Source organism: Cornus florida, unplaced genomic scaffold (genome assembly GCF_030987335.1).
Source record: "Cornus florida cultivar Cherokee Brave unplaced genomic scaffold, ASM3098733v1 CherokeeBrave_3.0.0_Hap2_Chr02, whole genome shotgun sequence".
NCBI lineage: Eukaryota > Viridiplantae > Streptophyta > Magnoliopsida > Cornales > Cornaceae > Cornus > Cornus florida.
The window spans coordinates 48,919,373-48,944,846 of NW_026775572.1; the positions used below are offsets into that span (position 1 = coordinate 48,919,373).

The following is a 25,474-nucleotide window of genomic DNA, read 5'->3' on the forward strand; positions in this document are numbered from 1 at the left end:
AGAGTAGGAAAGATTCCATATGCCATATACTATGCAAGCAAAACTTTCTCAGGAGCTCAATTGAACTACTCCACTACCGAGAAAGAGTTACTTACCGTATGATATGCCCTTGATAAATTTCGGTCCTATCTCTTAGGGTCTAAAGTTGTTGTCTATTCTGATCATGCTGCCTTGAGACATCTTTTGACAAAGAAATAAACAAAACCTAGATTGATTAGATGGATTTTGCTTCTTTAGGAATTCAATTTTGAAATCAAGGACAAGAAAGGCACCGAAAATGTGGTTGCCGATCATCTTTCAAGGTTATTGATAGAACCTTCCCCTAGCCCACCAATTCATGATTCTTTTTCGGATGAACAACTCTTTCAAATTTCTAATAGACAAACGCCTTAGTTTGCCAACATTGTGAATTATTTAGCAATTGGCAAGCTTCCAACCTTTTGGTCAAAGAACGAGAAGAATGGTTTCTTTGTTAACATCCGGAATTATTATTGGGAAGACCCTGTCTTGTACCGTTATTGTTTGGATCAAATTGTGAGGAGATGCATTCCGGAGAGCGAAATTCCAAGTGTTCTTATGTTTTGTCATACACTTGCAAGTGGTGGGCATTTTAGTGCAAAGAAGACTACCTTGAAGGGTCTTTAAAGTGGGCTCTTTTGGCCCACTATCCATAGAGATGCTTACAATTTTTGTGAGTTGTGTGAGAGATGTCAAAAGATGGGATCAATGTTAAGAAGAGATATGATGCCCTTAACCAATATCCTTGTTGTAGAAATCTTTGACATATGGGGCATTGATTTTATGGGTCCATTTCCTATGTCCTATGGTTTTCAATATATTCTCCTTGCCATTGATTATGTTTCCAAGTGGGTGGAAACTTGTGCTACCAAAACAAATGACCATTCTGTGGTTATTCAATTCATTAAATCCAATATCTTTGCTTATTTTGGTATGCCTAGGGCTATGATAAGTGACAAAGGAAAGCATTTTTGTAACCAATTCTTAAGGCATTTATTTCTTAAGTACTCCGTTACTCATAAAGTGGCCACTCCTTACCACCCTCAAACAAGTGGGCAAGTAGAAGTGTCTAACCGGGAAATTAAGCATATTCTTGAGAAAACGGTTAACACCACCCAGAAAGATTGATCACGGAAGTTAAATGATGCCTTGTGGGCTTACCGAACGGCATATAAGACTCCCATTGGCTTGTCTCCCTATAAACTTGTATATGGAAAGCCTTGCCATCTTCTGGTTGAGTTGGAACATAAAGCCTTGTGGGCGGTTAAAAAGCTCAATCTTGACCTTGATATATCCGGAGAAAACTAGTTATTACAATTAAGTGAGTTGGAAGAGTTGAGACATAATGCTTATGATAATGCCAAACTCTACAAAGAAAGAACTAAAGCTTTTCATGATAAGCACATTGTGAAGAAGTCTTTTGAATCCGGTTAAAAAGTTTGGCTCTTCAACCCTAGATTGAAACTCTTTCCTAGGAAGTTGAGAACCAAATGGGAAGGTCCTTATGAAGTCATCTCTGTTGCACCTCATGGGGCAGTTAAAATTCAAAATTTGAAAAAGGGGAATATTTTCCAGGTTAATGGGCAGAGATTAAAACCCTCCATTAAGGGATAGGTCTTCCAAAGACATTTGAAAGCTGCACATCTAATAGACCCTGTTTATGAAGACATCTAGGGTTGTAATGCAAAATGGAAGAGTTTTTGCCTGTTCGATCGATCTCAATGAAAGTTCAATCGATCGAACATCATGCCTGCATCTAACCTGTATCCAATCGCCTCTCTGTCCAATCGTGCGAAGGAAACCTGTATATTTCAGCTCTCTGTCTGATCGATCGTAAATTCTTCGATCGATCTAGGTTCATCTTGGATTGATCTGCAGTCTCAACACTTAGAAAAATTTTGAGCCTGCATCCAACCTGCATCCAAAGACCTCTCTGTCTCATCGTTCGAACATGTCTGCAGGTTTATGCATGTTCGATCGATCAAAAAGTTTTTGAGACCGATCTGAACTTGATCGATCTGAACATCTTTGGTTTAACTTTTTCTTCCCTTTTTAAATTTTAAGCTTATTTATTCAAAGCAGCATTACGTCTAGTTAGAGACGTTAAACTTAGTAATCATTGTTCATATTTTCTTACATATTATTTAATCTCATTTCATTCAAAAAAAAAAAAAAAAAAAACTATCATATTTCACCATTATGCCTTTATGTATAGTCATACTACTTTTCTATTGTGCTTGATCTCATATCTCTCTTTCATCTTATGTTATATTGCTTTAGAATGCATGATTTGATTTTTCTTATCCCATTTGATATTTGATGTGAATTTACTAGTGTGGTTATTCAAGTAGGTTGTTGATTATAAGTTTGGGGAAGACGTATTTCGAATTGGGTCATTGCCGGGCTTCATCCATCTTTTCCATTCTTTTCATTGCCCATTAAGGACAATGTGCGGTTAAAGTTTGGGGGTAAGGCGACTTTGTTGCATTCTACTTAAGTTGAGACTTAATTGTATAATTGAGATTTGGGATCCATTTTTGCTATGATTTTGATCTTTTGAGGACTATATTACTTAAAATTTAAAAATTACTTGACTTGAGAGTCCAATACTCCTTATATGCCTTGTGGATGCCATTTATGAGTAATTTTTTTGAAAGATTGATATCATGCTTGCACTTGTGGTCAACATGATCCTGATTTTGTGATTGTTTTGAGATTCACTCTAGGATTCTACACTAGCACAGGCATATACTAGCATTCATTTGTGGGGTACATGCTTTGTTGATTATTGAATTGGTTATATCCCAATTGGGCTAGTAGTGCATTGAAACCTTTCATTCTTGATAAAGGTGGATAATAAACTCTTTTCATTCAGTAGTCGGGATTCTAGCCTCATCAAGCACTGAATTTCTCACGCCAAAAGGTGGAGAGCCCAAACTCTAGGTTAATAATTGAACTTGCTTAAAAAAAAAAAAAAAAAAAAATGTAAAAGTTATTGCAAAAGCAATAAAAAGGGTGAGGATTTCTCCCAAAAGGTGAGAAGTGGAAAATGATTAGATGGAGGTTGTCTTGATTTGTAGCCTAGTTGATTTGAGCTTGTAAGTCCTTAGGGGTGTTTGAACACCTAATACCCTAAAGTTGTCTGGTTTGGGAGTCATTGACCTAACGCTCGACCTCATGGATCGCTAGAAAGCTTAATAGATCAACACATTGCACTATGCTTCCATCTTTGATCCTTAGGGAAAAAAAAAAAAAATCGAGTGAAAAGAATAAGCGCACCTATATGAATAAAGCTTTAATAAAAGGTTCACTCTTTGTCTTGATGATCGGTACTAGATTTATGCGCTAATTTGAGGGTAAGGATGTGATCATTTCTTTAGTTGGCTTAGATAGCAACATATTTGATGTCGGTCCACTCAAAAAGGATTCTATAGTTGTTTTGATTTGCATAATCATTTTCTTGATGTGTGGAGGACTATACTTGTTTGCTTGATGTTGAAATTTGGGAGATTACTTGGAAATGGTTGAAAAATTGCATACTTAAGGTAGTTTTCTCCAAATACTTGTTCGCAATATTGGTGTCTCGTTTGTGAGAATTAGCTTAATGTTTGTGGGTATCATTTCTGGAAACCCTCACCAGACTTCACTTATCCACTAAGGGTAACCTAGGGGTTTAAAAGGCTTGTTACATATGCTAAATGTAATCGTATTCCCTATGAAAGTGGTGTTATCCTTTTATTACTTTCTAATTCATACCTGTATAGTCGTTCATTTCATTCCTTTACTTTCGAGTTCATTGCTACAGACTAGCAATATTTAGGTTTGGGGATGTGATGAGCGCTGAAAAGTGTGCATTTAAACCCCTTAGGCTTAGGTATTCTAGAACTTTTACCTATCTTATTTTCCCACTTTAGATTGATTTTGTATTATTTCCATTTTCAGGTACTTATCCCCAAAATAAGCTAACTCAGCTAAATAAGAGCATAATTGAAGCAATCTTGAGATGAATCAAAGAAAGGAGCAAAGTAGGAGCAAAAGGAAGCAAGTGGTAGAAATTCAGCAAGTTCAATCGATCTCAAGAAATATTCAATCGATCCAACTTTGATCGATTTGAGCACTTCAAGATGGATCTGAACTATTTTGTCCTTATCCAAAGATCCGATAAAGTTCGATAGAATCCAACTTTCTTCCGATCGATCGAAAAGATTTCATCTTATCCAGTTATACCACCACACCTACCACTTTTGTCACTTTCCCAAAAATATCTCCAAAATATCTCAGATTTGTCTTTATCCACAAAGGCGCCGCTATAGAGGATCGATCTAGCTTAAGTTCGATAGATCTCAGCCAAGTTCGATTGATCTCAGAGAATGTTCGATCGATCGAACTTCCCCAAGTGCGAGAAAATTCAATTTCCAGCTCATTAAAAGTTGTCTCATATCCAATTATTGGGAGGAATATTGGTGTACAAGCCCAGGTCATTGGGGATGACATTTGACCTACCTATATAAGGAATATGAGCCACTTTTACAGAAGACTTTTGACACAATTTTCATATCATATTCTTAGTGAGAAAGAAAAGAAGAAAGGAGGCTAGAGACACAAGCTTGGAGTTCTTCCATCAACTAAGAAGATGAGCAATTTCTACTATGGAGTTAGCCCTTGAGAGTTGGAGGATACCATCCATGAGTAGCTAGACATCCTCTTGGGGCTAGAATTAGCCCTAAGCATGTTTTCTACATCTTGATTTATGTATTTTTGAGGGGATTTGTATTGTGATATATGTTTTGACATTTTTATATATATAGATCTTGTTTATTCAATGATTTATGTGGTTTAATGCTTCCAATTGATCATTTCATTCTATCCACATGTCTCTGTATGCTAGAATAAATGTTCATGTGTTTGTCTCTAGATTTTGTGTTATTGATGCATGTCTATGTGTATTGATTCTATAGATCTAGAGATTGTCAAGACATAGTGCTTAATAAAATGCTCTTGTAGTGTATTTGATGGTTCATACTCATATCTTGATGGATTGTGCCTCTCCCTTAGTTTAATTAGTTTAATTTCATGTCACTAGCTTAATTGTAGTGTAGTTGTAGTTTAGATGCTAAATGGAAGGACAATTCATGCTTGTTGTTTGATGTTCCATACTTATGAATGCAAGTAGCATATTTTTCTAACCTTGTGATGTGTTTGGATTATGAGCTTAAAGAAATGATTAATGGCATAGTTTGATATATTGTGCTATTCATTGTGTTGTCTAGACAATATATACTTAATTGGTCATCCATGCTTATTGAAACAACCACACACACACACTATTGTTGCAATACATTTTTTTCCCCTCATTAATCATTCATTAAGGGTGTAGAAAAACTATGCTTAGTGGTGATCTTTAAACCCCAAGATCTCTCTCGCTCTTATTTTCTCTCTATTGCATTTAATTGTTTACTTTAGTTTCAATTGCACCGTAGTATAATTCAATCACCAACCAATCTTTTGATCACTTGACCTACTGACCCTAATCTCGATTCCACAACCTAATACGACCCACCAATCCCTTGGGATGATCCTTACTCGCCCTAACTATATTTTTAGTGAAAAGTAGTAGTAGCAAATTATAAATGTAAAACTTGGCCACACTCATCTTAGTCCACTCTGTTAAGCTTTGGGTGCATCGCGACAAGCACTACAAGAAATTCGGGTTTTAGGGACAGTCCAAACTGTCCCTAAAAGCTCGAAATCCGTCCCTAAAGGTCAAATTGGTCCGTCACTAAAAGTAGCGTGACAAAAGAGCTTTAGGGACGGTCAAATTTGACCGTGACAAATACTTTTGACCTTTAGGCACAGTACTGTCTGTCCCAAATAATACCGTCCCTAAAACTTATTAGGGACGGTATTGACTGTCCCTAATAACATATGAATTAGGGACAGTTTCAGGGACTGTCCCCATTACATATAGTATTAGGGACAGACAAACCGTCCCTAATACATAATTTTTTAATTATAATTATTGTATTAGGGACGGATAGACTGTCCCTAATACTTAAATTTCTTCTCTTTTTTTTTTCTTTTTTTTTTTATTTTTTATTTTATGCTTGATTTGTGGGTTTAACCATTTTGAATACATGCAAAACATAAATAAAATAGATCCACAATAACATTTAAAAAGATATTACTGGCCATAAAACAAAATAAATCCACAATACATATATTTAAGATCCATAAAATCTCCAGTTTTCTAAACAAAAACTAAAACTGCTCCCCAGTTTTCTAAACTAAAAGGTAGCACAAAAAATTGTTCCATCCTCTTCAAGATCCATTATTCATTCTGTTGGTGGTTGTGGTGGTGCTTGCTGGTGCCACCTTGTTGGTGGCGGCTGCTGAAAAAGAGAGTCTGCTGGAGGTGGCGGTGGCTGTTGATGCCAGTTTGGTGCGGCTCGCTACTGTTGGAAATCTGATGGAGACTGTTGTTGGTGGAACCATGGTGGCGGCTGCTGCTGTTGCTGATATAGGGATGTACATGTTGCATGAAATAGCATATATGCATCATTTTGTCTTCTTCTACCTTCTACTCACCATGAAATTACCAAGCGCTTTGTGTGAATATGGTGTGTGTGAGTTTCTTGCAAAAAAAATAAATAAATAAATAAATAACCATGAAACTCCTACATGCCCCTCTCTCTCTCTCTTACATTTCTCAATCTCTATTAAAATAGTTAAATCCAAAACTCTGTTTTAACATCTTTTATTTCCTTTAACATATTAAATGAGTAACTACTGTCCTTAAACATCACTCCGCCACAAACTGCTACCTACTGGCACAAACTAGCGTGGTTCCAGAATTTGATCCCTAAGCATGTGGATATATAGCTCAAATTCTTTGGTTTGAAAGTTTTCTAAAGGAAATTTCTGAAAATTAAGTTATAAAAAAGGAAATTTCAGATATAATAGTATATTCTAATTCTATGAGAATTTTGTTTTAAGACTAAACCAAACATGTTTTTATAGAGCTTGTTTCATTCACTTATCTGTTCATCATATCAAACAACTGGAAAATAGAAAAAGAGTACACAATTACAAATATTCGTTTCGTTGACAATTTTCTAAAAATATAATGTTCAGAAAACTGAATTAATTAAAAAAAAAAACAGTCAATTTCCAGAAAATGGTCTAATTCGGTTTTCAGAATTCTTGAGGAGTGTCTTCTAAAAAAACAAGACAGAACAAATCAATATCTTCAATTTTCACTATTATTATGCATATCAGAGATACAAAATAATCTCTCTCATTCATTCATGACCAACTATATATATATCACGGCTATGTGCATGCAAAAGGAAACGTGGGATGCATTCACAAGGTACCCAAAGAAGCAACAACCCCTAGAGTTAATAAAAAAACAAGTCGAATATTATATAATTCAAAATCAAAAGTAGAAAAAAGCTAAAATAAAAAGACAAAGTAGTTCAGAATTATCAGTATATATATATACACACACACATAAATATGAATATGACACATCAAATTTGATGCAAAAAGCTGGTAATGAGTATCTGATATTTGGACAAACCAGTCTGCTGAGACAACAAATGCTTGTCAGCTTCACTTGGATACCTTAGTCACCAAAAACACAGTATGACATAAGATCCTCTTCATTCAAAATTTATCAAGACAAACAGCATTAAACATTTCTTTTAGGACTCCTTACTATGTATTAATATTATTCTTTAATTGAACTGATCACTGCTATATACACACATATAAAGTATTAATAGTACGCTCTCATCATGAGTTTGTATACTCCACTCTGGATTCAATGATTGAGAGTACAAACTCACGTAAGAGTTCCTGCGATTGTGGGTCATTACAAGAGGGGTAGATTAAGGACCCAACAGTTGGGAAGCTAATTGTAAGCATTCTAAACATTGTTCACATCATATACATAAATATATATACACAAAACACAGATTTGTTTTGCAAACCCTATACATGTATATAGATTGTTAAGACTTTAAATAAGGTTTTATGTTTGATTCTTTTTTGCATCAAATTAAATATAATAAATAGAGTAAAATTCATTAATCATGTACACCGATTTATATAGCACCAAACACTTATATATAGCAAGGCCACAGACCCGTACAAACCCAACAAGGGAGAACAATATATACAACCAAGAAGTAGGGAATGCTCCTGTAACCGACCCATGCACAATTCATTGAAGAATCACACCATTATAAAGATATCTAGGAATTATCTCAAAATCATCATTAATATATACAACCACTAATTTTTACCTCCAAAAACCTAATATAATAGCCCACTTGATGTTTACTTGGACTGGACAAAGCCTAACTGATATATGCAGCACTAAGTGTTAAATAAGTACCAAAAGAGAAGGGAAAAAAGGAAGAAAGGCCATCAAAATTAATGTATGAAAAAGCTGAAATCCCGAACTCGACAAATTCAAAAGCAATGAAGAGAATGAGTTCACTATAAACCAAATTTTGTCACAACCATAAACTACTAAACATGCATGAAAGAATCCAAATTGGAAATATAGAATCAGTGACTATTATCTTTTATTTTTGTTTATTCTTGGCAACTGACTGATCTCCATCAAATAATCAGTAGGTAGACTGAAACCTTATGCAAAAAAATCATATCAAATTGCCAATCAACTCATTCAAGCACGGAATGATAACTTCAACAAAATCGAAATCTAGAAGAAAAAATATTTATACAACATACCATTAAACTCATATAATCATAACATGTATTTATCTATTTTCTTCTACAGGACTAAATGATGAGAGAATTTTCAAAAGCAAATCAAAAGCCCAAATTGCAAAACTCAATTATTTACCAAGTATCAGAATTGAGAAGAACAATCAACAAATTGTGAAGTGATTAAGAAATATAATTCAAGATTTGAAACTTACAGAGATTTAAGGGCTTCAATCTATTGTTGATGGAGAAAATAACATGTTCTGTGATGGCTGTGATCCTTTTAAACACTTCGCTTCTTCGTATCTTAAGGAGTCTGAACAAGGGTAATCTAGTTTGAGCCCCAATCCCATCCTTTCGCCTCATGAGATAGCATTTAAACACGGATCAGCAAGGTAAGCTAAGTGGATGATGTTGATGGTTCAAGGTGGTGTTGATGGGTTTGGCTGACTACCCGGGCAGATTCAGATGAAAAGCCTCAGACCTAACGAGACCAATAGGTGCCTCTTGGGCTCAGGTTAACAGACCGGCCGATTTTGCACCAAACTTGTTAGACGAGGGCACATCTAACAAAGATAAATCTAGGGTTTTTGAGATAAAAAGAGGTGAAAACTGGGGAGAGATTAGGAGGAAGAAAGATAGTGATTTTTTTTGTTTTTTATTAGGAATCGGATAGTGAATTTGATCAAAAGATCAATTTGCACTAGCGGGGAACCTGTGTTAGAGCTCAGACAAGGAAGAGAGGAGAAGAACAGAGATGAGATCGGAGAAGAACAGAGATGAACCCCACACACACACACATACATATATATATATATACACACACGTACCTGGGTTATGTTCCTGTGAAGGTGAAACTCGCGAAGATTTTGGTTGATGGATCGATGTGTGCGAAGTGGATTTTTGCGCAGCTAGAGCTTTGATGAAAAAAAAAAGCCGCCTTTTTTCATTAAGCCGCCTTTTTCCAAACCCTAAAATGAACACAAATGGCAAATAGCATATATATGTGTCCAGATCTGAAACAATCAAAAGAAAAATGGACCAAAACTAGGGTGTGGATCATTAACTGGGTTATATGAATGTCAAATCGAAGATGGGGGTTCTCTAAAAATCGAAGAAAGAGGCATAATTCCTAAAATTTTGAAAAAATAAAAATATTGTTGTACCTGAAGAGTAAGAGTCGATGTTGGAACGATTGGGTCATTCAGCTTGTGCTGCTGGAAGAGGGTGGAAGAGTCTCAATATTCTGCGACGATGGAAGAGGGTGGAAGAGCTTCAGTCTTCTGCGATGGTGGAAGAGCTTCAGTATTCTGCGAGGGTGAAGAGGTGGAAGAGAGGGAGTGAGGGCTTGAGGCGGGTTGGAACTGAGACGATAGGGAGATGATAGGAATATGGATAAAAGAATGTAATGAAATTATACGAAGTAGTTTTCAGTAATTTATTAAATAAAATAATTTTATATATTATAATTTTTCTCTTACAAATGTGCCAAACAAGGAATTAAGCGGCAAAACAAAAGCGCCAAATAAGGAATTAAGCGCCAAGTTTTGCCAGACAAATTTTTATGGAATTGGGGATCGGCCATTTAAGTTTTTAGGGACAGTCTCAACAACTGTGCCAAAAAAGTAATTTTTAGGGACAGTCTAAAGACTGTGCCTAAAAAAGAAGGCTTTAGGGACAGTCTCTAAAGACTGTGCCTAAAAAAGAAGGCTTTAGGGACAGTTTTATAGACTGTCCCTAAAGGACTGTCCCTAAAACCCGAATTTCTTGTAGTGAAGGCACACTACACTACTTGTATGGTGAGAGATTTGAGGTGTTCTCGGATCACAAGAATCTCAAGTACCTTTTCTCGTAAAAGGACTTGAATAACTGATAGAGACGATGGGTTGAGTTCTTGGAGGACTATAATTTTGATTTGTATGCAGTATCATCCGGGTAAGGTAAATGTGGTAGCTGATGCTTTAAGCCGAAAATCTTGTTGGACTTTGGCTAGTTTAGCTATTCAGAAATGGAAGATCCTTGATGATTTGGCAGAGTTGTATTGTTTTGATGATGATGTTAGTAGTGAGTCAGCATTCTTGCTTAGTCTTGTGGCTTAACCTACTCTTGTCAGATGAGTGATTGAGTCACAGAGATTGGATCCGGATTTGGGTGTTATTCACACTCTGATTTCTGGTGGTGAGACAGTGAAGGTTTGGACCTTGCATGCAAATGGAGGTCTACGGTTAGGGGTTATGGGAGTTTCACACTTCCCGCTTTGCAGTTCATCTGGGTGGTACCAAGATGTATCACAATTTGAGACCTCAGTATTGGTGGGGTATGATGAAGAAGGATGTCACACAATTTATGGCTAGATGCCTTACCTGTCAGCAGGTGAAGGCTGAGTACTAGAGACCAACTGGTTTGTTGTAGCCATTGCCGGTAGCGCAGTGGAAATGGGAACAGATTGCTATGGATTTTGTGATAGGTCTTCCTAGGTCACGGAGGATAAATAAGGTTGTATGGGTCATTATTGATAAATTGACCAAGACAACACACTTCTTGCCTATTAAGGCAATAGATGATGCAGAAGCACTTAGTGTACTGTATGTGAAGGCAATTGTGAGGTTGCACAGAGTTCCAGTATGTATTGTGTCGGTTAGGGATGTCAAGTTTAGCTCGAAGTTCTGAGAAGGACTTCACGTAGTGTTTAGCTCACTGCTGCATTTCAATACTGCATTCTATCCATAGATGGATGGCTAATCGGAGTGTACCATCCAGATCTTGGAGGATATACTTTGGGCCTATGTTCTTGATATGGGAGGTAGTTGGGAGGATCACCTTCCACTTATTAAGTTTGCCTACAACACCAGTTATCAGGCGAGTATTCAGATGGCTTCATTTGAGGCATTGTATGGTAGACCTTGTAGGCCTCCTATTTGTTTGACTGAGGTGGGCGAAACAGCCGCCTTAGTACCTGACATTGTACTCAAGACTATTAAGAAGATTAAGTTGATCAGGCAGAGATTGCTTATAGCTCAGAACCGACAGAAGAGTTATGCGGATAGGCAAAAACGACCGCTATCCTTTGAGGCAGGAGACCATGTTTCTCTTTGGGTTTCTCCACCGAAGGGGTTGATGAGGTTCGGAAAGAGTGGCAAATTGTCACCACAATTCACTGGACCTTTTGAGATCTTAGACCGTGTAGGAGAGGTTGCCTACAGACTAGCATTGTCACCACAGATAGACAGATTCTATAATGTGTTGGACCAAGTGGGGGGGTGAATTGGTCTTTCTTAAACTTCTTCTTCTAGATCAACTAAACCAATCAAACACAAATTAGGCACATAACACAGGATATAACAGGAAACCCTTTAAATAGGGAAAAACCTTGGTTCTTGGCCTCAGCCAATAAAAGCATCCACTACCTGTATGTATCTTGTTACACACTCAGCTGTCTCACTATCTGTACACACCCAGGCATAAGAATAGACACTAGTTTTCACAACCAATACACACACACTAACCAATATGCTCATAAGCACTCCCCCAGTCCTAAGCAACCTTGCTTGGACCCTAAAGCTCTTGATAGCTTAATGAACAATGGGGTGAGGTATCAAAGCCTTACTACACATAATACAATACACTTAAGCTGCCACATAATATAAGAATGCAATACATAGCCTTAAGTACCATAAAACACAAGAAACCCTAGCTTCCACTTCACTGCAACAAGAAAGATAGAACTGTCAACTCACAATGTAGCTTCAATTGATGATCAAACTAGGTTCCCACAGCCTTGACACAGTCAGATATAATTGCTTGTATATAGAACATAAGTAGAGAAGCAAGGTAGAAAAATAAAAGCTTCCAAAAGGCTAAATCCCTAGAACAAGGGTAATCTGGTAACTTCACACTGTGACTTCAGAAATGACCTGCACTTGAGGCTTACAGCCTTGATGTCTTCATACACACTTGCTCTATAAAATTCAGCAATGAATGAAGCAAGATTCAACAATTTCAGTTCACAAAGGCTAAAACCCAAAACTTGAGGTTATAATAGTCTCTTCACAATGTGACTTGTATTCAGCCCTATAAATGCCTCCCACAGTCATGTATCAACAGAATATTGTTGCTTAAATCATAAACATAATTCAGATACCAAGATATGACTCTTTCACTTCACAAATAGCCTTAGTCACACCAAACCCTAGCTTTCAAGCTTTCAATGGTAGAATTATAATTTAGCTTCAAAGGCACCCCAAACTACACTCCCCCAGTCTTCAAAAGGCCAAATAAACATGCGTAGTTATTAAGAACATCATAGATAGCAATGTAAAAGCAAATGCAAGGTCACAACAGCACCTTCAGTGTTAAAACACCGAATTTCAGTTCTACCAAACACTACCTTGAGATAGTTCAGCCTCTATTCAATAAAAGGCTCTTACAGCTTGGAATAGATGTAATATAGCTGGTCTGAAACTTAGACAATGTATACACATAAGAATACATCAATGTAGTTCAAATAGCAGCAAAACAACAACTCACAGCTAGCTTAATATTTGTTGCTGCGCTTTTCTAGTTTGAGGGGTACTTCAGTAATTTCGAGACTGGTCCTTGTTGAATCTAGTTCCCACAGTTGAATCTCAACTTATAACACTTACTCAAGATATAATTTCCCAGATTATTGCAAGGTGTTATTAAATTAAAGTCCAAGGTCAGTATGTAAATTAGGCTCTGCTGCAGCACTGATATTGGGGTAGAAATAGAATTTCATAGCAACATCACCATAAACTTAGCACCCTCAGTTATATTTTAGCTAAATATAGATGCTCAGATATTATCACAGTATAGCTACCATCATTAGTCAAATTAGTTCACAGTTTATACAGATTTCAGCTGAGAACTCTAAAAACAAGGGTTTTAAACTACAAATCCCTTAAAGTCACTTTTCTCTGATAAAACTTACATGGTACAACTTTGATTCATCATTTTAAGTATGACTAAGAAGCAATAAGGCATGTATCTTTAGGATATATCACATCTAAATTCATATATTGCAGCTAAGCACCAAAAATTGAATAAAGAATAGGTTAAAGATCAGAGAAATGATACTAGCTCGATTGAAGTAGTTCTTGTGACTTCTGTAGATGTAAATCAACTGAATACACTTTCTTAACTCATGTTTTAGCCCCAGTAATGAACACACCAATATTGGACCTCTTGAACCTCACAATTACATCAAAAATCAGCAACTACCAGCCCTTCTTTAATCTTCAACTTGTATACATTGTTTGGTGTAATACTCAGGCAGATTTCAGCTTACTTAATAGATGGAAAACGTAAGAAAAATGTCTTCATTGTAGTGTCTCGAGAGTTTTTCAATATTCAGCTCATTTTTTTAGCCCTTTGGTTTTTAGGAGAGGCTTAAAAAAGGCTAGCTGCCATCACATTGTATTTGTAGTCTCAAAACATGCAACCCTAGTAAGGATAAGGCTGGGACAATGTGAACTAATCAGGTTGTAGGGTATTTTTTGAAAATTACAAGATATGTGTGGACCACTTCTCCTTGACAGACCCTCATTGGCCTTATATACACACACACCTACACACAATTTTGCACATAGCTGTAGAGAGAAAAAATAATTTTTATTTTTTTTTTTCAGCCAAGAATTGAATATCAAGTCCCTATATTCTCACAGCAGGACCACTGTGCACTTGTCTACCTTATGATCATCATAGTATATCATATATATATGTATACATACTAAATTACCAAGACTGCCCTTGAGACAACACATGACACACATTGTTTTGCAGCCATAAATAAGTCCTTAGAATTTTATCTCTTGGCTCTAATACACAATGCACCATTTCAGGCTATTATAGGCTGACCTTACACATATGTAGAATGACAGAATTGCCCCCAGAGTCCTTGTGGTTACCAAACAACCCTTAGTAGATAGAATATTGAATAACTTGTTCTTTTGACATTGAAAGAGCAAAACCAATAGAACATACAATCTCCCCCATTTGCCTTTTAATGTCAAAAACCCCAAAGCTTCCAAACACTCACTTCAAGCTTCAATTCTCCCCCTTTTTGAGATTAAAAGACAAAAGGACATAGGGACAAACAATTGAGAAATGTTGTAATATCTTCAGACTTGAACCATAATCTCACAGTGTAGGTTCAGTTTTGCTGTTACTTTGATACTTCTACTCGAAGGGTATAACAGGTATTTTGTAGTGTTTTAGGCCTAGACAATGCTCTCACACACTTGAATCAACTTTAAACTTAAACCCAGATGTCAAGCACATCAATAGGCGTATTAAACTCAGCCCCACAAACTGATCACAACATGTTTCTGCAGAATAACTTTGACTAGCAGCAATAACAATACATAGACACTGTAACAGCTCTGTTTAGTTTAAATCATAGCACTCTCAGCTTCCAAACATTACTCTACACTTTGTCAACATGTTAGATTTAAGAACTAAGCAAGATATTGCAGTTCAGAGTGGGTTTTAGAAGATAACAGCCCACAACAGGCTATTTTAAGCTAAAAACAACAGCACCTGATTCCAAGGGCAAATTTGGAATTTAGACTGTACTTATGACATGTTCAGCTTCTCACAATCTTGTATAAGCTTTATACTTAGGTTCCAATATATATCACAGTGATAGAAACATGATTTCTCATATTAGTTCTCAAATCTCAGCAAACAAGATTGGAAACCTTAGTGAATTATAAGGTCAATATAAAAACCTGCCAATTTTCTGAATTGAATACTCCCTTAATAACTTTAAATCATCAATCTAATCATGTCCAGATGTTAACCACAAGTTTTATAGTAGCTTAAAGAAGGCAATTCATCACAAAATACTCAAATATTGAGCTCTGAGGTAAGATTTCTGTATTTGTGTGAATTTGTGGAAATACCTAATTTTTACAGATGTAAATAAGTGTGTTTGAGTTGGTTCAATCTTCACACAGCTCCTCTAGCCTCAAGAACAAAATTTAACCCCTCAAACGAGCTTTGACAGTAGCTTCATTGCACCAACTACATTAATTCTTTGCAGGTCTTCATTAACTGAGTATAACACCATGGATATTTGGATTTTCATTCATGAATTTAGGTCTCCCAACATTAATTCAACACTATACATGCCACTAGATGATGAGCAGATATAGAACAGTAGAAGAAATGAACTTCAACACTCACAAAACACATTTTCTGCAGAAAATCCTAAGTTCCTTGATTCAATAAACCAAAATGTGATGCAGTCATATCTCTGAAGGACTATCAACTACAACAGCTTCTTGATAAGCTCAATATTCAAGATAAAACCTGATAGTGGAATAAAACAGCAAAGCAGCACCACATGACATTTAATAATCAAGAAGAATCTTGTGTTTAAGACGAGGAGGCCTTGTAGAGCTGTGAAGTTGACAAACATAGAACACACAATGATTATAAAATCCCTTGTCTCTGAGAGTGGGTGGTTTTGTAAAGCTTTGAAGTTTGTAGCTAATGACAAGGTGAAAACTGTTTGAGCTTTCCATGTTCGAATGATCTTGAGTATCAAGTTGTGTAACACCTTGAATCACTTCAACCTTGGAAATCCTTAAATAATTTCTAGTGTAAGGGTTTTCAACTTGTGACAATCTTGATCTTCCTTCACCACTACATTGAGTTTGAGGTTTTGTTCTGATCTTCAGATGACTTAAACAATTGACATCCCAAATCCTTTTTCCACTTAAGTTACATGCCCTGGGAATTGTATACGTTAACAGGTTCATTGAAGATAGCTTCCAAGCAGGCCTCATCATTTTGGTCTTAATAAAGTGATTCTTATACCTTCCAGTTAAGTGTGAGCTGACTGAAATATAAAAGATTCTCTTGAATATCCTTTTTGTCAAAGACATTCTTCCACCTTCTTGATGAATCAACTGGCCTTTTCTTCTTGTGTCTGATAGATGTGAGTTTATTAGCAATGGAGACAGTCTTATTAACTAAATCTTGCTTAAATTCCATTTAATCCACCATGAGCACTGCAAGACTTTCATCTTCTTTTCTCTTCTTCCACAAGGATTCCTTTTGCATGAGCATCACAGTGTTGAACACAATAAGAGAGAAGGAGAGTAAAGTTGAAAGTTTACACTTGAAGGCTTCAATACAAACATTCTCTTCATCCACATCTCTTTGAATTGCATCTTTATAAGACTGTTTGGCCATAGTAGTTCTTACATTATTGACATCATATATTAAATTGGGAGAGCCCCACACATCCTTGGAAGATTGACAATTTTCAACCTTAATGAGTTCATGATACTTGAGACTACTGAATAGAATCTGTCTTACCTTTGAATCAATTGATATTTCTTCTTCATTGAGCTTAGATACCCCTTTTGTGGCAGTATACCATACATCATAGGATTGTGACATTAGATATACTTCTATCTTAATTTTCCAAGTGTCAAAATCAGCACCATCAAACAAAGAAGCTTGGGGAATGAATTGACCCTCTTCCATTTGACCCTAACCTTTACTGTAGGCTTGTTAAGTCCTTAGATAAATAGACCAATGCTCTGATATGAATTGTTGGACCAAGAGGGGGGTGAATTGGTCTTTCTTAAACTTCTTCTTCTAAATCAACAAAACCAATCAAACACAAATTAGGCATATAACACAGGATATACAAGGAAACCTATTGAATAAGGAAAAACCTTGGTTCTTGGCCTCAGCCAATAAAAGCATCCACTAGTTGTATGTATCTTATTACACACTCAGCTATCTCACTCTCTGCACACACCATGGCACAAGAATAGATACTAGTTTTCACAACCAATACACATATACTAACTCACCATTATGCTCACAAGCACTCCCCCTTTCCTAGGCAACCTTGCTTAGACCCTAAAGATCTCAATAGCTTAATCAACAATGGGGTGAGGTATCAAAGCCACACTACTATTAACAATGAAGTGTAAATACATAGAATACAATACACTTAAGCTGCCACACAATATAGGAATGTAATACACAGCCTTAAGTACCACAAAACACAAGAAACACTAGCTTCCACTTCACTGCAACAAGAAGGATAGAACTGTCAACTCACAATGAAGCTTCACTTGATGATCAGACTAGGTTCCCACAGCCTTGACACAGTCAGATACACTTGCTTGTATGTAGAACACAAGTAGAGAAGCAAGGTAGAACAATAAATGCTTCCAAAAGGCTAAAACCCTAGAACAAGGGTAATCTGTTAAATTCACATTGTGACTTCATAAATGACCTGCTTTTGATGCTTACAGCCTTATACCTTCATACACACTTGCTCCACAAAATTCAGCAATGAATGAAGCAAGATTCAACAATTTCAGTTCACAAAGGCTAAAACCCTAAACTTAAGGTTATAATAGTCTCTTCACAATGTGACTTATATTCAACCCTGTATGTGCCTCCCACAGTCATGTATCAATAGAATATACTTGCTTAAATGATAAACATAATTCAGATAATAAGATATGACCCTTTCACTTCACAAATAGCCTTAGTCACACCAAACCCTAGCTTTCAAGGGTAGAATTGTAATTCAGCTTCAAAGGCACCCCAAACTATACTCCCCCAGTCTTCAATAGGCTAAATAAACATGCGTAGTTCTTAAGAACATCACATATAGCAATATAAAAGCAAATGCAAGGTCACAGCAACACCTTCAATGTTAAAACACTAAATTTCAGTTCTACCAAACACTACCTTGAGATAGTTCAGATTCTCTTCAACAAAGGGCTCTCACAGCTTGGAATAGATGTAATATAGGTGGTCTGAAACTTGGATAATGTATACATATAAGAAAACATCAATGTAGTTTAAATAGCAGCAAAACAACAACTCATAGCAGGCTTAATCTTTGCTACTGCACTATTCTAGTTTGAGGGGTACTTTAGTAATTTTGAGACTGGTCCTTGTTGAATCTAGTTCCCACAGTTGAATCTCAACTTATAACACTTACTCAAGATATCATTTCATAGATTATTACAAGGTGTTATTAAATTAAAGTTCAAGGTCAGTGTGTAAATTAGTCTCTGCTGCAACACTAATATTGAGGTAGAAATGGAATTTCACAGCAACATCACCATGAACTCTGCACCCTCAGTCATATTTCAACTATATATAGATGCTTAGATGATTATCACAGCATAACTAACATCATTGATCAAATCAGTTTGCAGTTTATACAGATTTCAACTGAGAACTCTAAAAATAAAGGCTTTTATACTACAAATCCCTTAAGGTCACTTTTCTCTAATAAAACTTAGATGGTACAGCTTCGATTCATCATTTTAAGTATGACCATGAAACAATAAGGCTTGTATCTTTAGGATATATCACATCTAAGTTCATATATTGCATCTAAGCACCAAAAACTGAATAAAGAGCATGTTAAAGATCAGAGAAATGATACTAGCTCGATTGAAGTAGTTCTTGTGACTTCTGCAGATGTAAATCAATTGAATACACTTGCTTAACTCATGTTTTAGCCCTAATAATGAACACATCAATATTAAACCTCTTGAACCTCACAATTACATCAGAAATCAGTAGCTACCAGCCCTTCTTTAATCTTCAACTTGTATACGCTATTTGGTGTAATACTCAAGCAGATTTCATCTTACTTAACAGATGGAAAACTCAAGAAAAATTTCTTCATTGTAGTGTCTATAGAGTTTTTCAATATTCAGCTCATTCTTTTAGCCCTTTGGTTTTTAGGAGAGGCTTAAAAGAGGCTGGCTGCCATCACATTGTATTTATAGTCTCAAAACATGCAACCCTAGTAAGGATAAGGCTGGAACAATGTGAACCAATTAGGTTAGAGTGTATTTTTTGGAAATTACAAGATGTGTGCGGACCACTTCTCCTTGATAGACCCTCATTGGCCTTATATACACACACACATACATAGAATTTTGCACACAGCTATAGGGAGAGAAGATAAGTTTTTTTTCCAGCCAAGAATTGAATATCAAGTCCCTACATTCTCACAACAGGACCACTGTGCACGTGTCTACCTTATGATCATCACAGTATATCATATATACATATATGTATACACATTGAATTACCAAGACTTCCCTTGAGACAACACATGACACACATTGTTTTGTAGCGACAAATAAGTCCTTAGAATTTTATCTCTTAGCTCTAGTACACAATGCACCATCTTAGACAAATATATGCTAACCTTACACATATGTAGAATGATAGAATTACCCCTTGAGTCCTTATGGTTACCAAACAGCCCTTAGTAGATAGAACATTGAATAACTTGTTCTTTTGACATTGAAAGAGCAAAACCAATTGAACAAACATAATGTTTTCCATATATCAATGCTACCAAAGTACGAGCCAGATCCATCACATTTTGAGTTAGGTTGATGTGGGCATTGGTGAGGATGTTTCCTATGAGGGGGGGACTAGTTCAGATCCTTGACACACGGCAGAAGGTGTTAAGAAACAAGACGATACCATTGGTAAGGTTTCTTTGGAGGCATCACGGAGTTAAGGAGGCTACTTGGTAGCTTGAACAGGAGATTCGCTCTAAGTATCCAGAGTTGTTTTCTCCCTTAGGTATGGCTTGATTTCGGGGATGAAATCTTTTTAAGTTGAGGAGAATGTGATATTTTTGATTTTTCTCTTTTTCCATTTTCTGATATTTTCTGATTTTTGAGGGTATTTTCATTTTTTTCTCTTTTTGTGTGTCGGACACTGTAAGGTGTGTCGGGTATGTTCGAGAGTTGGTTGGGGCATTTCCTGGACTCTTGGAAATGCAAAGGTTGTCATTTCGGCATTTTTCTATTTTTTTCGGGGCGAAGAGGTCCTACGTGGGACCCACTATCGGTTTATTGTGCATGGGGATTTTATTTTGGGTCCATTGCATTTCACACATGCTTATTTGATGTACAATTATATAACTATATGTTTAATTATGGTTATTATTTGGTTAGAATTATTCATTTACATTATAAAAAGGTAAAGGTGATATTTTTTTGTGGCGAGACCCATAGGTTATACATTTTAAAGGCTTTAAAGCCATTTTTGACTTATCAGACATCCTATTTACCTTCTCTTCCGCATGCTGCACCCTTTCTCTCTCTAAAATTTTACATTCAAGGCTTGATTTCTCTTCTATCTTTTGGAATTTGGCTTTACCCCTTAAGACAAAGTTAATGAGCTTGTTAAGGCCTTCATTTTGATCGGAGCTGATTATTGTTTAGAGCCATTTGGGATTTCATGATTTGGGGTTCTTAGGGGCTGTTTTGAAATTTCTAAGGTGTTGTTCTTCAATTAAAGGTAGGGGTCTCTCTAATGCCTAAGTTTTGACTTTAACTGAGTAAATCCTAATTCTTTTTTTCTTGTTATGCTTGAGTTTTGATGTCTTGTGTATGAAAATGATGTATTAGATATGAAAACCATGATGTGAATTATTATAAGTTTAATTGGAACATGTTGATAGTTGATTCTATTTGGTGTAGTGAAGGAGGATATTATTGCGTTATATTTCAAAGCATGCTATGATTATAATTGTGTACCATAGAATGTTTTGATTATTTCCTTTGAGTTGTAATTGGCATGTTAATATAATGTTTTGTGGTGATAAAATTGAAGTCAATAGAATGTCACATAGTACATTGTATAAGATGGCACAAAAGGGGGAATTGTGGAACGCATTTGACAAGAGAATTGTTTTTTTTTTTTTTTTTGAAAGGTGATTTTTTAAAATGGGAAATATATATATATATTTTTTAAATGTACCGGATTTCGCGAGTCCAGAGCTAGTTTGACCTAGAGGGAGCACAGCCCGGTATAGGACATGAAAAAGTTGGTACTAAGCCTGTTAATGGTTGCCAAATTTGGAACCGGGGATAATTATCAACCTCACCTCGATAAAGTTAACTAGCAGGTTTTTGAAAAGTGTATGTTGGGTTGGTGTAGACCAAGTTAGTGACGGGATGCACATCTTATATCATTTCATGCACATTAATTGCAAAATTATGCTTGTGACTATGAAAATTACTTGTTAAATGGAAAGGTTATTTGGACCCCATGGCATGACCCCGACTCCATTTTCTATTCTCTTATGTGTTATATGGCTTAAGGGAGTCCAAAACTAACGCCTTAGGCAACTTCTATTGAGCTTTATGCTCAGCCCATTATTTTAAATATTTTTTTCAGGACACGGGAAAGAAGTGGCGGATGACATTCCACCACAAGCTTAGTTTGGATTAGAAAACCGTTTTGTTAGTTTTTGCAACAAAAGTTTTACGTTGTAATGATGTAATTATGTTCTATATAATTCTGTGTCTGGAAACCTTGTAATTATAATGATGAGCATGGAGTAACTCTTGTAAAATGTCTTAGTATATGTTAGGAATCTTAATCATGTTTTTGGGACTGTAAATATGATGCATTTGGATTAGATGGTATGTGGTTGTTGCACCAAGAAATGAATTATGTTGGGTTATAATGAACGGACGAATGAAATGTTGGAATGTGTCATATTGCAATGCTTTGGGACAAGGTAGATAAATCTTAAGGTCCAAGTGAGGCCATTGTATTCTTAAATTTTTGCAGTAGGTTGTAGTAGGATTTTTTTTTTTCAGCAGAGGTCATACCGAATGTTTGGGTCGTTACAACAACAATCTGAGGCCTTAAGTGAACCTTCAAACCAACCTTTGCACTAGCAAAACATTACAGGAAATAAACTCCATGTGAACATAACAACAAGGATCAATTCAGTGACATTTCTATGAAGATTTCAGGTTCAGATCATCATCAAGGACCTTAGAAATGTTGGTTTATATGAAGCTCTCGAGATAGGTTCAATGTAAGTTGCAATTAGGGTTTTACAAGAGGCTTAATTCTGTCGAATGGCTATCACAGTATATTTATGCTCAAGCATACAATACAAGTCCTACTACAAGAAAGGGTGAAAATAGGTTAGTGGAAAAGGAACGGGTGTTACAGGCTGTGACTTCCAAGTAGTTAATTTGATCTCAAGTTTGACTTTTAATTTTAAAATGGTAAATTTCATTACTTCTATAATTATTTCATGGAGAAAGAAGCGCTGGTAGTAAGAACTCTTAGTGGATTTTTATGTTAAGTTATGCTATATATAAGGATATATATAATAATAATAATAATAATAATAATAATAAGAATAATGATGATGATGATAAATTTAGAAAATAAAAGTCAAGGGGTATTCAAGTCATTTGAATCCTTTTTTAAGTCAACAAAAACTTAAAAGGGTAGCAATGTTATTTTACATACCAAAAGTGCTCTGATACCACTGAAAATTAACGTTTGGGGTATGAGTGAAAAATGTACCAGATGTTTGCAATGTGTGTTACCTAAGAATTAACTCTAGAAGGGGGGGTGAATAGAGTCAATGGCTAATTTTCACAATTTATAGATTTATAATTTCTAATCAACAACTTAAGCAATTATGCAATAATCAAGATATGAAAGTAAACAATTAATACTACAATTGTAAAAAAGATAAAGCAAAATAAATTGCAAACAATGACTCGGCGATTTTAGCGAGATTCAAAAACTCCTACTCCTTGGCTTAAGACTACTTTTGAGACTTCCTAATCTACTATGGCTTCTCCTTACGGGTGGAGAACAAACCTTTACATGAAGCAACTCTATGCTTCACTTTGCTAAGAGAACAACTTTCCCTTAGTCTTCCTTTGGATCACACCAACTCGGTGGGTTAAACCAACCTCTTACAATTGATAGTAATAAGAATAATGGAGTACAATAAATCTCTCAAAGATAGAAGTACAATTTTCAGCTCACAACTAGAGTATATTTGAATATATATGAAGCTCAATACTCTATGAATGATATGAATGAGAGAAAATGATATAAGTGAAGAAGAAAATCTCCTATGTACTTAATAGGATCTCTCAAGAGTAGAATAGAGCAAAAACTCTATGAAGATTCAAATAAGAGCAAAATCCCTTTGAATCCTTAATTGAATTTCTCAAGTTTTATATATGAGTGAGAGTGGATGAGAAGATGAAGAACGAAAGCTCTTTTAATGTATTCTAATGTTTCTCATATGATGTCTCTTTATTGCTCACTGATTTTTCTTGAATGCTCTCTTTTGCATTCCCACAATGTCCATACATTATGTATTTATAGGCTCTTGGAAGAATATAGCCATTTGGGGGGATTATTCTCATGAGGTCAACTGGTCAAAATAGCCGTTGGGAAGCGTCTGCCCATACATCTAACTGGTTACAAGGGTTAAACTACTCGAGTATATGAGATTTAGATCTCATCTAACCGGTTACAAGGTGTTGTCTAACGAGTTACTTGAATGCAAATGATTGAAGTCATTCTTCTGGCTTAGTTCAACTGATCGGTTACTTGGTGTGAACTAACCGGTTACTTTAAGCTAAGTACTCGGTTATAAACTCCTATCTAAACAGTTACATTAGCTATTTGTGAAGTGAGCTCTTTTCTGTCTTAGTGCATCTACTTGGTTAGAAGTTTCTTCCTAACCGGTTACATGGTCATCAGATTTTGGTAACAATGTTTCATATAGTTTAACTGGACAAAGTTTCTACAGTACTTCTGAACACACCTTATTAAGTAAATGTCTTTGCAATATTTATATATGCATTTACTTTAAGTTTACAATGTAAATAAGGAAGTACCCCCTATTTAAATTCAATAAAAAATATAAGAAAATTGACATCCAACTAAATCAAAATGTAGAAATTCAATTTTAGTACAAATTTAGATTTCTGATAGTTTTAGTAAAAATGAATCCTTATGTAGACCAATATAGAATTGATGAAAAAATCTCATAAAATCAGATTTGGCTTTTGAATTGTAAGGAGTAATTACCAGAAAAAATTATTATTATTTTTTTCATAATTGGTATTGTATTAAATCAAAGATAACAGTGACAAAATATGAGCAAAGAGGACATACCCTCTGATAAACAGAATAAAGAAAACAAGAAACGGCTTACTCCTATTGAATATGCCCATTTCCAATACAAAACAATAAACTGAGAATAAGTCCTAAAAAATAAGATCATGAATTCCTAACTTATTGAGATCCAGAGTCTCAAGTAGCATATGTCTAGCCAATGCTTCTGGTAAATTTTGCGGCCAATCATGAAGTCTAGAATTTCTCTCTTGCCATAAACCCCAAATTGCAGCAGGTAATAAATTAATTCTAATTGGAGCCTGGTGATTCAAATTGTGAAACCAAATCAACAAACCGGCAACATCAACTACATCAGCAAATTACAACATATCCCAATTAAGAACCTCCCTAATCCAAGTCCAAAACAGTTGAGTATAGATACAAGTAACAAAGATATGATCTCTACTGTCCACTTCACGACAGCAGAGAGAGCATCTAGAGGCCAAGAAAATTCGTCTCTTCTGTAGGTTAACCATTGAAGGTAATTTGTTATGAAACACAAACACCGCACACACAGACCACCTTGGTCTGGACTTCCCCTAACAAAAATGATGGCAGGTAACTTCCTCATTAATACTTCTACAACAATTCCAAGCCCTTTTGAAAGAGAACCTGCCACCATCCCATTGCAATCTATCCAAACCTGTCTTAATTGTCAAAGTTTGAATAAAACTTTGAAATGGTTCCAAGATCGCAGCCTGAAGCATTTCATTATTCCAAGCAC

At 35.7% G+C, this 25,474-nt stretch overlaps 1 long non-coding RNA gene across 1 annotated transcript; it reads right to left on the bottom strand.

Annotated features, from left to right (window-relative positions):
* Nucleotides 1-7,164: 7,164 nt before the first annotated feature.
* On the bottom strand, nt 7,165-9,757 carry LOC132294936 (uncharacterized). Its single transcript, XR_009478246.1, has 2 exons — nt 8,970-9,757; nt 7,165-7,641 (listed from the first exon to the last, which is right to left on the bottom strand). It is a non-coding gene; the product is annotated as an uncharacterized LOC132294936 (long non-coding RNA).
* Between the last annotated feature and the right edge of the window lie 15,717 nt (nt 9,758-25,474).